Genomic DNA, 14,326 nt, shown 5'->3' with positions numbered 1-14,326 from the left:
TTCTCCTCTTTTACGTTTGCCAGTGGTAGCCTTTCCTTTTCCCTTCTCTGGAAATCTGACATCCTGAAAAACAGAAAACCTGGATATAATAAAAAGAGAAAAATAAATAGGCAAATAGTCAAAAGAAACACAAAGTGGCAAAGGAGAATTAGAATGAGGTAAAGAGTTAAGTGAATGTGCATTAAGGATTGTATAGGAGTGAAAAGTTTGAAAGGAAGAATTCACAATCCAAAATGTAATAGAAGGCATGTTAAGTAGGAAAAATTATCAGTATGCCATGGTTAGAAAGTTAAAAGAAAGTGAAAAACCAGAAAAGAGATTTTAAAAGGTGAGTTTGGTTAGAATTGAAAAAGAGTGTCAGAAAATTAGAATTAGTGAGTTAGTGAAAAATGGGTTAAGGTAAGTGGCATAAGGATAAGTTTTTTAAGTAACAAGCATTCATAATTAGAAGCGATAAGTAACTCAAAACCAAACAAGGAAAACTAGTGGATGATGATTCAGATAGATATAGAAATAACAAAAAATAAAATCAAACATCAAAATTGCAATTTAGAACCAGGAGATCAAAGAAAATAAGAATGTGTGCCTAAGAATTCATGAATTGGTGTGGTGAAATATAAGGAAAGCACAGTTGAAAATGCCAAAACCAAGACATGAAGGGAATTATTTTACAGAAATTTGGGCAGCATTCCGGCTAAAAATTGGACTGTCCCGGAAAATAAATGGTAATCAAATAGTTCATATGAATTAAAATTAAAGCTTGCAGTTACATATAAGGAATATAATCATGAAAAATCAATGTAAAGAGCAGCAATATACAGAAGAGTACAGCATATGAACTAACATTACAGCAGCAGCAGGATTGCGAAAATATAAAGTAATAAACATGAACAGCGCAAATAAACAGACCTAAATTCACTAACCACATCCTAGGCTACCTAACAACCTAAAATCCACTACAGCATGCATATCTAACTAGCCTAGACAGGAACATAAACAGAAAAATATGAACTAACTACGGATAGATAAAAGGGTGACGTTTTGCGGAACCTGGAAGGCCGTAGAATGAGATTGGGCAGAAAAGTGGCTGGCGGTGGTGGTGATGGCGTTTGGCGCGGTGGCTGGCGAGGGTGGGGACGGCGGCGCGGCTGTTCGGGGGGGGAGGGAGGAAGGGGGGAAAGGTGGCGGCGGCGTCTGGGAGGTCGGCGGCGTCTGGGGGTGGCGGTGATGGTGGTTGGGTGGTGGTGGTTGGATTGGAGGGGAGAGAAGGGAGGAGAGGGGTTCAGGGGGGCGCGATAATAGGGTTTCGCGTGACCTGGGGGGTTATAAATTTGAATCCACGCGGCCGCGTGGGGCACGCGGTCGCGTGGCTGGTGCAAAATGGGGGTGACGCGATCGCGTGGGTCGCGCGATCGCATGGAAGGGATAAAAAGGGGTAGGACGCGATCGCCTGGGGCATGCGATCGCGTCGCTAGAATTTATGCTAAACGCACGAATCCAGCGTCGTTCCAGCCCAACTCTCTGTCTCCTTTTGGGATTTGTGCAATCCATGCGACGCGATCGCGTCGCTCACGCGGTCGCGTGGGATTGATTGTGTGCAAGTGACGCGATCGCATGGGGCATACGATCGCGTGGGCCATTTTGTGCTAGACGCACAATGGCCGCACGATTCCAGCCCAACTTCCTAGACGTTGGATCCTTACGCCGATTTCCATATCACGCGGCCGCGTGGATGACGCGATCGTGTGGGTAGTGTTTTTCACAATATGACGCGATCGCATGAGTGATGCGGTCGCGTCGCGCACCCCTTTTTTTATGCAGAATGCGGAATGCAATATGTAGAATGCAGTGCTTAATGTGAATGCTATGCATGATTCCAAGTTCAATAAAATAAAATAAAATTCAAAAACAAACAAAACTAAATAAAATTAAAATTACAAAAGGAACGATCATACCATGGTGGGTTGTCTCCCACCTAGCACTTTTAGTTAAAGTCCTTAAGTTGGACATTGGAAGAGCTTCCTGCTATGGCGGCTTATGCTTAAATTCATCCAGAAATCTCCACCAATGTTTGGAATGCCAATAGCCTCCGGGGTCCCAAACTAGGCATGTGAAGCTTCTAAGCAGCTTCAAACAGATTTTCAGGCTCACGGGGTGATGAATATCAGGATATTTTCCAGGATCCCAAACTTCGGTTCTAAATCCACCTTCGTTTTGATCTATATTTTTCCATCCAGACGGTTTAGAAAGTAGATTCTCACCATAGTGACCAAACGTTTTCCGAGATCCATTCGATTGAACATGATACCAATCCGTGCACTTCAAGTTGAAGCGTGGAACCTTATTGAACCTTGTACACCAGCTCTGAGCACGAGTCATTTCCCTCTTATTCTTAAAGCCACAGAGGGCTCTAAGCTGGCCATCTGTTTCAAGCAAACCATATTCAAGTGAAAAAGTAAAGTTAAAGGTTAAGGATTGTACCCACTTGAAGCTTGTATTGGGCGGTAATGGCCTTGGGGTAGGTGTTTCTGGTGGTTCTATAAGTTCTACTCCCTTGTGCTCTTCTGTGAATTCCTCCACTTCTTCGCAAGATTCTTCAAATGCATCTGTATCCTGGTCAAAGTCTTCTATGTCTTCCTCATCACTCGAGTCATAGATCGGAGGTTGAGAGAAATCTACCTCTGCATCATCTTCGTATTCATTTGGGGAAGATTCTTCGATCTCAGAGAATTCACTTGCGGATGCAAGTTCATTACTAAGAGAGCTTGACTTGTGACTATCATCATCAAGGGAATTTGGGTCCTGGGTTATTCCGTCTAGTTCTTCATAAACGACTTGCCTTGGGGATTGTGCAATATCTTCCTTAGCATCAACTGTAATGTCCTTGACGGAGTTCTCCTCAACTCTGGATTCCCATGGAGGTTCAGCGTCTCCTAGATCTTCAACCAACTCTTCTTCAACCAACTCTTCTTCGAATTCATGCTCTGTCTTGTCCACTGAAGTTTCTAGTGTCTCCTTCATGCTACGCTCTTCATTAGATTGTCGACATGGGGCTGTGGTTAGTCCTTGAATGTTCGCGCGTCTAGAAGCTAATTGAATTACTGCTTGCTCTAGTTGTCGAATGGTTGTTTGAAGTTTATTTACTGTTGCCTTGAGGCGAACCTCTGATTCTCTGGGTGATGGATTTGGATATGAAACATAGGGAAGTGGTGGTGCTTGGGAGTGATTGGATTGGAACTGGGGTAGGAAAGGATCATACGGTGGCAAATGGTGAAGAGAAGCTTGTGAGTGTGGTGGTTCGAGGTTATGTTGAGAGGATGGTCTATAGGCACGGGGTGGGGCTTGTTGGTAGTTACAAGGTTGTCCACCATATCTATCAGCTGGGTATGCATTGTAGAATGGTCGTTGTCCATGATATCTTGGAGGGTGTTGTTGCCTGAAGTCGTCTTCTCAAGGAACTGCAGGGAGGTATGTTCTTATTTTGGTTATGGAAATTGTAAATTTGGGGTTTCAAGAATGAGGAACGAGTAATTTAATGACAAATAAATTAAATGGTAATTAAAATAAATAAATAACTGTAAAGCAAACTTTTGGCAATGTATGAGAAATTGGAGGTCCTATCCTAGCTATCCTTATCAATGATGATGATGGTTGAATCTTAATTCCACTTTGTTAACCTTTACTAAGATAAAGGAAGGTCAAGGGATTAATTGGTTTGATCTTCGAATCCTATTTATTTCCTAAGAAAAGATTGGGATTATGGAAGTTCAATTCAATTAAAAAAGATAACAATTATCAATCACGTTTGAGTTTGATAACTCCTGAGTTACTGATTTCTTAACCAAGACCAAAAGGAGAAAAATAAATCTAGTTGGAATAAAGATGTCTTCAGAGTAAAGGCAACAATAGCATAAATAAAAGAAATCAATATTAAACTGAAATACCTCAATTAACATTAATAAAAGAGTAATCTGTAACATGAAAGGATTTATGAAGTAGCTTGCGAAAGTAACTAAAAGGAATATTGAACCTGATCAAAAGAGATAATCCTGAAAGTGAATAAAAATCCTAATTCTAAATCCTAATCCTAAAGAGAGAGGAGAGAACCTCTCTCAAAACTAAATCTAAATCATGGAAAGTGAAAATTGGCGAGCTCTCCCTGAATGGATGCATTCCCTCACTTCATAACCTCTGATCTATGCCTTCTGGACTTGGATTTGGGCCAAAAAGGGCTTCAGAAATTGCTGGGAGCGTTTTCTGCAATTTCTGGTGCGTGGCCTCTGTCACGCGTCCGCGTGGGTCACATGGTTGCGTCGTTCGGAGCTTTTCCTTGCCACGCGGTCGCGTCAGTCATGCGACCGCGTCATATTCGTTTTGCTTAAGGCGCGCGATCGCGTTAGTCATGGGGCCGCGTTGCTGTTGATTCGCGCTTGGCACGCGATCGCGTCGTTCATGCGATCGCGTGGATGCCAGTTTCTTCAGAACTCCGTTTTGCACTTTCCTTCCATTTTTGTATGTTTCCTTTCCATCCCTTAAGTCATCCCTGCCTTAGAGGATCTGAAACTACTCAACACACTAATCACGGCATCGAATGGAAATAAAGGTAATTAAAATAATTAATTTTAAAGCATAAGAAACATGTTTTTCACATACATCACATAATAAGGAAGGAGAAGTAAAACCATGCAATTAATATGAATAAGTGGGTGAAGGATTGAATAAATCACTCAAACTAAGCACAAAATATATCGTAAAATATGGGTTTATCAAAGTTCCTTGAAACTTTTGCCCTCATTATGTCTTCACTGAATGGATCTTTTCCTCCCAATGGGAAATCTTCTCGGTCACTGCGAGAGCTCTTACCTCGGAGATTGAATTCTAATTTCAAGAGCTTTTCTTCAAGCTCTTTTTGTCGGTCGATTTCTCTCCTTAGGTTTCTCTCCGCTTCTCGCTGTCGTTCTAGTTCTTGTTCCAGCTGCTCCAGCCGTTCTTGGTGGCGTGGAGCAATCCCATGAGATCGACAGCATGAGGTTGTCCCTCTTTTCCTGGTTCGTGCACCTCAGAGGGGATTTCCCTTGGGTCTTTCACAACAGAGGGACCTTCTTGCTGCTGACCACCTGCTCCTTGTAGGGATATTATAGCTCTGTCAATCAGTCATTGTTGACTGCATATTGTTGCTCTTGCTTAGGCTCTGATACAATGTATCTGTCTTCGCTCTGGTCATCCGCCATTATAGGGTGATCTCTCAAGTCCCCGGCAATGGCGCCAATGTTACGTGGGTAACCTGAGATAAGTGGATTGGGCTTAGAGGATTGGCCCAAGCATCAGCGAAAGGGGGTCTTCGACTTGGTCACGTTCGGGGACCACCGTCCGAGTTGCGTGTTTTGAAGAATGGGCCGGGGGGTGGTACCTGCAAGGACTCTCCGATGCCTAAGTTAGCAAAGGGATAAGCAGGTTTAAAGAGTATTGGAACTTAGTGTTACCTGAGCACGTCAGTGTATTTATAGTGGTGATCCAATAACTACCATTGGAGTAGTTCCACTTCTGAAGGTGGATAACCGTCCCTTTATTTTAGGATTGTTGGAATATTGCTCCTGGAAGTGGATTGAGAGATTTTAGGGGCAGTTACTTATTTGAATAAGTGTTATCTGCCAGCTCATATCGAACCCGACCTCTTTGGGGAGGAGCCTATATCGAGCCCGACTTCTTTAGATGAGGTCGGGCGGGTAGTGAAGGACTATCTTTGGACTGAGCTTTTTTGGCTTATTTGGACCTGGACCATAGTGTTTGGGCCAGGATATGAACGTATACCATAAATTAAATTTTTTTTGTTATATTATATTTTAATTCATTTTATATTTAATTTGATCTCTTTCTTATAAAATTTCTGATTCTACCACTAATTAAAAACTTACTTTCTGCAAATTTTTATAACAATTTAATCAATCAATAACTTTAACATGTATCTTTAGCCAACTCTTAAAATTAATACTAAAAAAATGTGTCTCTAAAAATTAATTGAATAAATGTTTTGAGCTTTCTAAAGTCAAACTCTAATCTCTAGCATAGGATAAAATAGTACTTAAAAGTTTACGTTGTCAACAAAAAATAATTCAAAAGATACAAATTACAAATAAACCTACGAATTATTTAAAAATAATAAAAATAATCAGGTGTAAAATATATATTCTCAAAAAAAATTTTGATATAATTTTTTTCAAGTATAATTATCAGATGAGATATTTTTATTTTTAAAATTTAGTGATTTTACATCAAATAAATATTTTTTTGTGTGAATAACTGAATTTTTTAAAAAAATTTTAAAAAGAACTTAGAAATTGAATTTTATTTCGATTTTTTGTATGCCTCTTCTAAATAGTTATTCAAATATTAAAAAATTAAAATTAAATGAATAAGTTATTTTTTAAATATAAACTTTATTTATTATTTATAAAAATTATGATAATTTTGTTTTTGGTTATGATTTTAAATTAGTCGGGTGCTTATTTGTTGTTCGTATATTTTTAAGGTTATGAGTTTAAGGTATTTTTATTAGCAAAATAAACTTTTCAATGCTATTAAATAGTTTTCTTTTAATTTATAATCATTTTTATTATTATTAAAAGGTCCAAATAAATCCATTAAACTACACTCTATATTGTTCATTCTCTTACAACGATTATAAATTTAATTATAGTGCCAGAAGACTATAATAAACAAGTATAAATTTAATGCAATAGATCTAGTTGACACCATACTTTCAATTTGAAAGTAGTACTTCCGAATCTTCCTTAAATTGTAAGTATTTTTGATTCATCATTATAAAGTATAAACTACCTGATCTACCGCTAACTGATCGAAAATTCACATGGTTTCGAGGTGGATCTTGTAGCAGAATTGATAGGATATTGGTCAGTTTGGAGTGGCTTGAGGAGTTTCCAAATACTCTCTTAAAAGGAGGACCGAGAGGCCTATCAGATCATTGCCCATTGATATTAGAAGATTCTAGAATTTGTGCGGGTCCGAGACCTTTTCGTAGCTTGGATTCCTGATTTACACATGAAGGGTTTCTGAAGGTGGTGAAGGAAGAGTGGAGGAACTTGGGAGATGGTATGTTCACAAACAAGTTGAAGGCGTTGACAGTACCACTGAGGAAACGGCACAAGGATAACTTTGGGGACATGGATAGCAGGATAATGAAGTTTGAGGAAGAGATTAAGAAGGTTGATGATATGGTTAGTGCTAGTAGTCATGACGGAACAATGGAGGCTAGGAGGAAGGCTCTGGTGACTTGCTGTGCGAAGTGGTATGTTAGAAAAGAGATTCTTTGGAAGCAGATGTCCCGATCCCAACATGCTAGAGATATGGATAAGAACACTAGGTACTTCCATAACTTAGCGTCGGCCAGAAGGAGGAACAACAGGATCGATTCTTTAGTGATTAATGGAAGGTTGGTACGGAATCAAGCCAGGATAAAGAATGTGATTTTGGGTTTTTATAAAGAACTGTATAGGCAGGAGTATGCTCCTGTGATTGGAATCCGTGACGGGTTGGTTAAGCAGATTAATGACGAGGAGGCCGCAATGCTAGAGAAAATGCCATCATCTGAGGAAGTACGAGAGGCAGTTTGGGATTGTGAATCCACTAAAGCACCAGGTAGCGATGGTTATAATATGAACTTTATAAAGAAATGTTGGGATGAGCTTGGTCAGGAGTTTACTGCAGCTGTGTTGGGGTTTTTCCAGAATTCGAAGCTACCAACAGATGCTAACGTTACTTGGGTGGCGATGGCTCCTAAATTTGTGGGGGCCAAGGAAATCAAAGACTTAAGACCGATTAGTATGGTGGGCTGTGTTTATAAAGTGATATCTAAAGTGCTGGTCAGAAGAATGTGTTTAGTGATGCCACATCTGGTGGGGGAGACTCAGTCTGCATTTGTAAAGGGCCGCAAGATACATGATGGTGCCCTCATTGCTTGTGAGACTGTCCAATGGTTGAAGCTACAGAAGAAACAGGCGGCAATTGTTAAACTAGACTTTCAAAAGGCCTATGACAGGGTGAGTTGGAGCTTTGTGGATGTAATGCTGCAGAAAATGGGTTTTGGTCTTAGATGGAGGGCTTGGGTGAAGGAATGTGTGACTACAGCGTCTATGTCGGTATTGATCAATGGGTCACCATCCAAGCCATTCAAGATGGAGAGAGGACTTAGACAAGGAGATCCTCTCTCTCCTTTTCTGTTTGTTCTTGTGGTTGACGTTCTGCACAGGATGGTGGGAGAGGCGGTAAGGAATGGCCGTATTTCTCCACTGATGGTGGGAAGGGACAACATAGAACTGTCGCATCTCCAATTTGCGGATGATACAATCCTATTTTGTCTACAGGAAACGAAGACACTGGTGAATTATAAGAGGCTCCTGCGTTGTTTTGAGCTAATGTCTGGCCTGAGTATCAACTTCAAGAAGTCGAGCTTAATTCCAGTTAACTGTGAGAAAGAATGGGTCGGGAATATGTGTGATTTGTTGGGATGTGCCGAAGCGACGCTACCTGTCAGATACTTAGGAATTCCTCTTGGCGCTAATCCTTAGTTGGTGAAGACCTGGAAACCAATCATAGACAAGGTGGAAGACAAGCTGAGCTTATGGAAAGCTAGATCTCTTAACAAAGCGGGTAAGTTGGTCCTCATAAAATCTGTTCTCAATAGCCTGCCAATTTACTACTTAAGCTTGTATAAGATGCCAAAGGGAGTTGCAAAAAGGATAATTGGGCTACAGAGAAGGTTCTTATGGAGTAAAGAAGATGGGAAAAATGGGATACCACTGGTGAAATGGGAGGTAGTTCAAGCCCTCAAAAAACTAGGTGGCTTGGGGGTGAGAGATGCGTTAATTTGAAATGCTTCACTTCTATTCAAGTGGTGGTGGCACTTCTCAAAGGAGGACTGCCCGCTTTGGAAGAAGGTTGTATGCTCTTGTAATCAGTTGGACCCAATTGTTATGTGGTCAAATCAGCTCTTGCCATCAAGAGGGGGTCCGTGGAAGGATATTTGCCAGCTGAATATCAAGGAGCACCAGATAAGAGCTATGATGATCAGTGGGTTATCCATGGAAGTGGGAATTGGCAAAAGCACTCGCTTTTGGGAGGATGTTTAGTTACAAAGTGGATCTTTGAAAGACTGTTTTCCGAGACTCTTCTCTATTTCAAATCAACAAGGATCTGTAATAGGGGACTGTGGATTTTGGGATGGGCTAGAGTGGGTATGAAACTTCCAGTAGAGGAGGGAACTCTTCCAATGGGAGATAGAGTTACTCGATCAGCTTCGCAAAAGGCTACGTGGCGTAAGATTATCGGTTGATAGAGTGGATTCCGTTGTATGGAAATTTGATAAAAAAAAAAGGTGTCTTTTCTACTAACTCTTTTGTGCAGGTGCTGCAGAACGAGACTCTCTCAGAGGACATCACAAACTACAGTTTTGCTAGTTCCATTTGGAGAGGATTGGTTCCTCCAAGAGTTAAACTATTTGCATGGTTTGTTTTAGTAGGCAGAGTCAATACGAAGGAGAGGCTGAGTAGACTTGGCATTATTAATCATAATGACAATATTTGTGTATTGTGCAAAAAGGACATAGAATCACTTTATCATTTATTTTTTGCCTGTGAGTTTACGTGGCAGGTGTGGTGTGCTTGGTTGTCATGTGCTGATAGAGCATGGGCCGCTCCGGGTACTGTTAAAGAGTTCTATGGGAGTTGGATTGATGTACCAGGTGGCAAGTTTGAGCAAAAGAAATGGCTGATAGGGTTCTATGCGATTATTTGGAATATTTGGTTAGAGCGGAACAGCAGAGTTTTCCAGAGCCTAGAGACAAATATTGAAGGAGTAAAGATTATGTCTTTCTTGAGCTATAAAGAATGGTGTGGAGTTAATCCGTTTGGTTGTTGATAACAATGCCGGAGATGACAACGGATTATACTCTGTAATTTGTGTTTATGTCGTTTTTTTTTGTACTTTTTCTTCATACTCCACTTTATTGTGTTGAGCTCCCTTTGTTAAAAAAAAGTATAAACTACCTGTTTTGAGATAAATAGCCTAAGACTTAGTCTCCTATTTATACGCGTACAATAGGTTTACATTTTCAAATTTCTTTAATGCACTTCATGCTTGAGAACATGAGTTGCCCATAGTAAATGAGCATCCACATATACATTCTTATCACAACACTCTCCTGTGGATGCCCATTTAGGATTATGTCTCGTTAAAACCTTACTAAAGAAAAATCTAATGGAAAAAAAATTTAGTGAAGGAAAAAGAGTATAATATCCTTTGTGATGGAGACTGTCTCATTAAAAACCTTGTCAAGAAAAACTTAATGGGAAAAAATTTGACCAAAGAAAAAAGAATACAATCCCCCTCTTGTCGACATTATTTAATATCTCGAAATCGGTGTATCCCAATTTGATGTACCAATTTTTCAAAGGAGGATTTTGGAAGTGATTTTGTAAATAAATCTGTCAGATTATCACTTGAGCAGATCTGTTGGACATCAATTATTTATTGATTTTGAAGATCATGAGTGAAGAAGAATTTGGGAGAAATATGCTTTGTTCTATCACCTTTGATATATCCACCTTTAAGTTGAGTAATGCATACTGTATTATCTTCAAACAGGACAGTTGGAGCTATCTTATGATCAATCAGTCCACATGATGACAGAATATATTGGATCAAACTCCTGAGCCAAAAACACTCGCGACTTGCTTCATGTATTGTTAGTATTTCAGTATAATTAGAGGAGGTTGCTGCTATCGTCTATTTCATAGACCTCCATAATATAGCTGTATCACTATATGTGAATAGGTATCCTATTTGAGATATTCCTTTGTGTGGATCAGACAAGTATCCAGCATCTGCATAACCAACTAATTGTGACTTGGACTCATATGGATAAAACAAACTCATATCAACTGTTACATGAAGATATCAAAAAAATTGTTTGATTCCATTCCAATGTCTTCTGGTTGGAGAGGAACTATACCTTGCTAGTAAATTCACCGCAAATAATATGTCGGGGCATGTATTATTAGCAAGATACATTAGTGCTCCAACGGCACTGAGATATGGTACTTCAGGACCAAGAATATCTTCATTTTCTTCTTTAGGACGGAATTGATCATTTTTCACATCCAAAGACCTTACGATCATTGGGGTACTTAATGGATGTAACTTATCTATATAAAATCTCTTCAAAATCTTTTCTGTGTATGTTGTTTGATGAATAAAGATCTCATTTTTTGTATGTTCGATTTGCAAGTCGAGACAAAATTTAGTCTTTTCAAGATTTTTCATCTCAAACTCTTCTTTTAGAGCTTTTATAATTGTTGGAATCACTTCAGGGGTTCCAATGATATTTAAATCATCAACGTACACATCAATTATAATAAATCCAGATGCAGATTTCTTTATGAAAACACATGGGCAAATACCATCATTCTTAAATCCGTTTTTGCCTAGATATTCAGTAAGACGATTATACCATATTCGTCCAAATTGCTTTAGACCATATAAAGATCTTTGCAATTTGACTGAGTATAACCCCTGTGAATATTCATTGGATGGTTTAGATATCTTTCGTCCTTCAGGGACTTTCATATAGATATCACGATCTAATGATCTGTATAAATAGGCTGTTACCACATCTATTAGATGCATATGTAGCTTATGGTATGCGGATAAACTGACCAAATAACGCAATGTTATTGAATCTACTACAGGGAAATATGTTTCTTCATAATCTATACCGAACCTTTATGAAAAACCTTGTGCCACAAGTCGAGCTTTGTAGCGTACAACTTCATTTTTCTCATTTCGTTTTCTCATAAATACCCATCTGTATCCAACAGGTTTTACATCTTCTGGTGTACGGATTACAGGTCCAAAAACTTCACCTTTTGTAAGTGAGTCTAACTCAGCCTTTATAACTTCTTCCCATTTTGGCTAATCATTCCTTTGTTTACATTCTTCGGCTGTTCTTGGCTCAAGATCCTTACTTTCATGCATGATATTTAATGCCACATTATATGTAAATATTTCATTGACAATTATCTTATTTCGATCCTATTTTTCTCCTATAAAGACATAATTTATCGAGATCTCATCATTTTCACAATTTTCAGGTACATGAACATCTTCTGACATTAAAACTATATCAGAATTTTGGACAACTGCAGGTATTTTTACTATGTCTTTATCTTTTTCAACAAGAATAGTATTTACCTATTTTCTATTTCCATGATTTTTGTCTTTGGAATCGACAAGCCTACCACACTTCTGACGTAAATTTTTTTCGGTGGTCATTTGTCCGACTGGGACATCAATTCGAATTGGAACATTTTCAGCTGGTATATAGGATTTAGTTGTCCTTTTTCATATAAGAAAATGCATCAAGTAATTCAATTGATATTCTTTGTAAATGCATAATCTTTTGAAGTTCTAGTTCACATTGCCCTGATCGAGGATCTAAATGCATCAAGGATGATGTATTCCAATTAAGTTCCTTTTCAGGAAGCTTATTCTCTCCTCCTAATGTGGAAATTTTTGATTCATCAAAATGACAATCTGTAAATCAGGCTTTAAATACATCTTCAGCTTGTATCTCAAGATACCTCACTATAGTGGGAGAATCATATCCAACATATATCTCTAATTTTCTTTAGAGTCCTATTTTAGCATGAGAAGGTGGTCCAATGGGAACATACCTTCTAACAGTGGCATTGTCGTCGCCATTAGGAAGCTCTTCGAATGTGTTCTGCATCCAACTGCATCTTACCATGAATTTGTCCATGCAGTTCACAAGAGGCAAAACACCCAACAGCTCCTCGCACCACACCCAAGCTGGGCAACCACCCTCGATGTATCGCTCAAACTCCGTTAGGCATCCACTAACGTAATGTCCATCAAGCGGCAGCCTTAACTGGTACACCACGTCCTGCAGTGTAATCGTGCATTTTCCGAACGGCATATGAAACGTGTGCGTCTCCGGATGCCATCACTCCACAAATGCACTCACCAACGGCTCATCCAACCTAAACCAAGTCTCGTGCAGCCTCGCAAGATAGTATAAACTGGCCATCTGCAAATACGGAACGATCTTCTCGTCCAAGCGGATACCTTGCCGCCGTCTCATGCTCGTGATACATCGGTGGGGCTGCATAATCAACATAAGAAATTGTCTCTTACTACCACATCAAAACATATTTATATAACAATATCAACTAATGCATCTCTTAATCCAACGGATACCACTTGTACGCAACCAAATAATGTTACGTGTTCAAACACAAAATAACATCATATATTCATCAAACTGGACCTAATAAAAATAAGTTTAACATTAATAAAAAAATTGACTTAATGTAGACGTCACATGAATTCTAAGTAAAACAGCAAGTCACTACCCATACTTTTTTTAACAACAACCCAAATCGCAACATAAACTCCAACCACTACTTTTACTCTAACTAAGTTTCACCACCTATTATCTTCACTACTCATACTCTTCTACTTATTTGTCATCACTATCCAAATTAGAATTTTCTCCGTCAAATCTCTAGAAACTAATAACTCACTAATCCAACCACTCTATCTAATTTAACAATTGTAAATAATGACTAGCGTTAAAAGAGACAAAAAAAGGTAAAACAATAAATCCTATTTCCAAAAAAAAAATGTACGCACTAACCTCTTCATTAATGACACCAACAATATGGGCAACTCCGTCTAAACGATAAAGACAATTTGGATTATTCGAATGTTGAAGTCTTTGTTCGAGTTTTAAGGCTAAGGTTTCTCTGGAATTTGGTGGGGCAGGATTTTTGAATTGTGGTTCAAATGAGCTCAATTCGAATTCTATTTATAGGGAAACTTTTAGTAATTCGAATGAGCCAAATTCAAATTACCATGGGCGCTCATTGGTAGTAATTCGAATCAACCCAATTCGAATTAGTAGAGGTATGGGTAAATCGAAACAGGTTGTTTCGAATTACTGAGTGCACAAAACTATGGGCAATTACCAATTCGAATTAGTAGGTGTCACGTGCATGCATAAATCGAACTATATTGATTCGATTTACTATGGTAGAATGCATGCATAAATCGACTTAGGAAGTTTCGATTTACATTATTTCATAGTAATTCGACTCAGCCTAAGTCGAATTAGTATGAGAGTTGCTAAATTGAATTATATTCATTCGATTTATATAGAGATGTGCAAATGAAAGATTCATGTAACGCTTTTTTTTTTTATTTGGGTGAATTGTGTAATTTTAGGTTGGAGTTA

Source organism: Arachis ipaensis, chromosome B05, assembly GCF_000816755.2.
Source record: "Arachis ipaensis cultivar K30076 chromosome B05, Araip1.1, whole genome shotgun sequence".
In the NCBI taxonomy this organism is placed as follows: domain Eukaryota; kingdom Viridiplantae; phylum Streptophyta; class Magnoliopsida; order Fabales; family Fabaceae; genus Arachis; species Arachis ipaensis.
Note: the sequence above shows the minus strand (reverse complement) of the source record.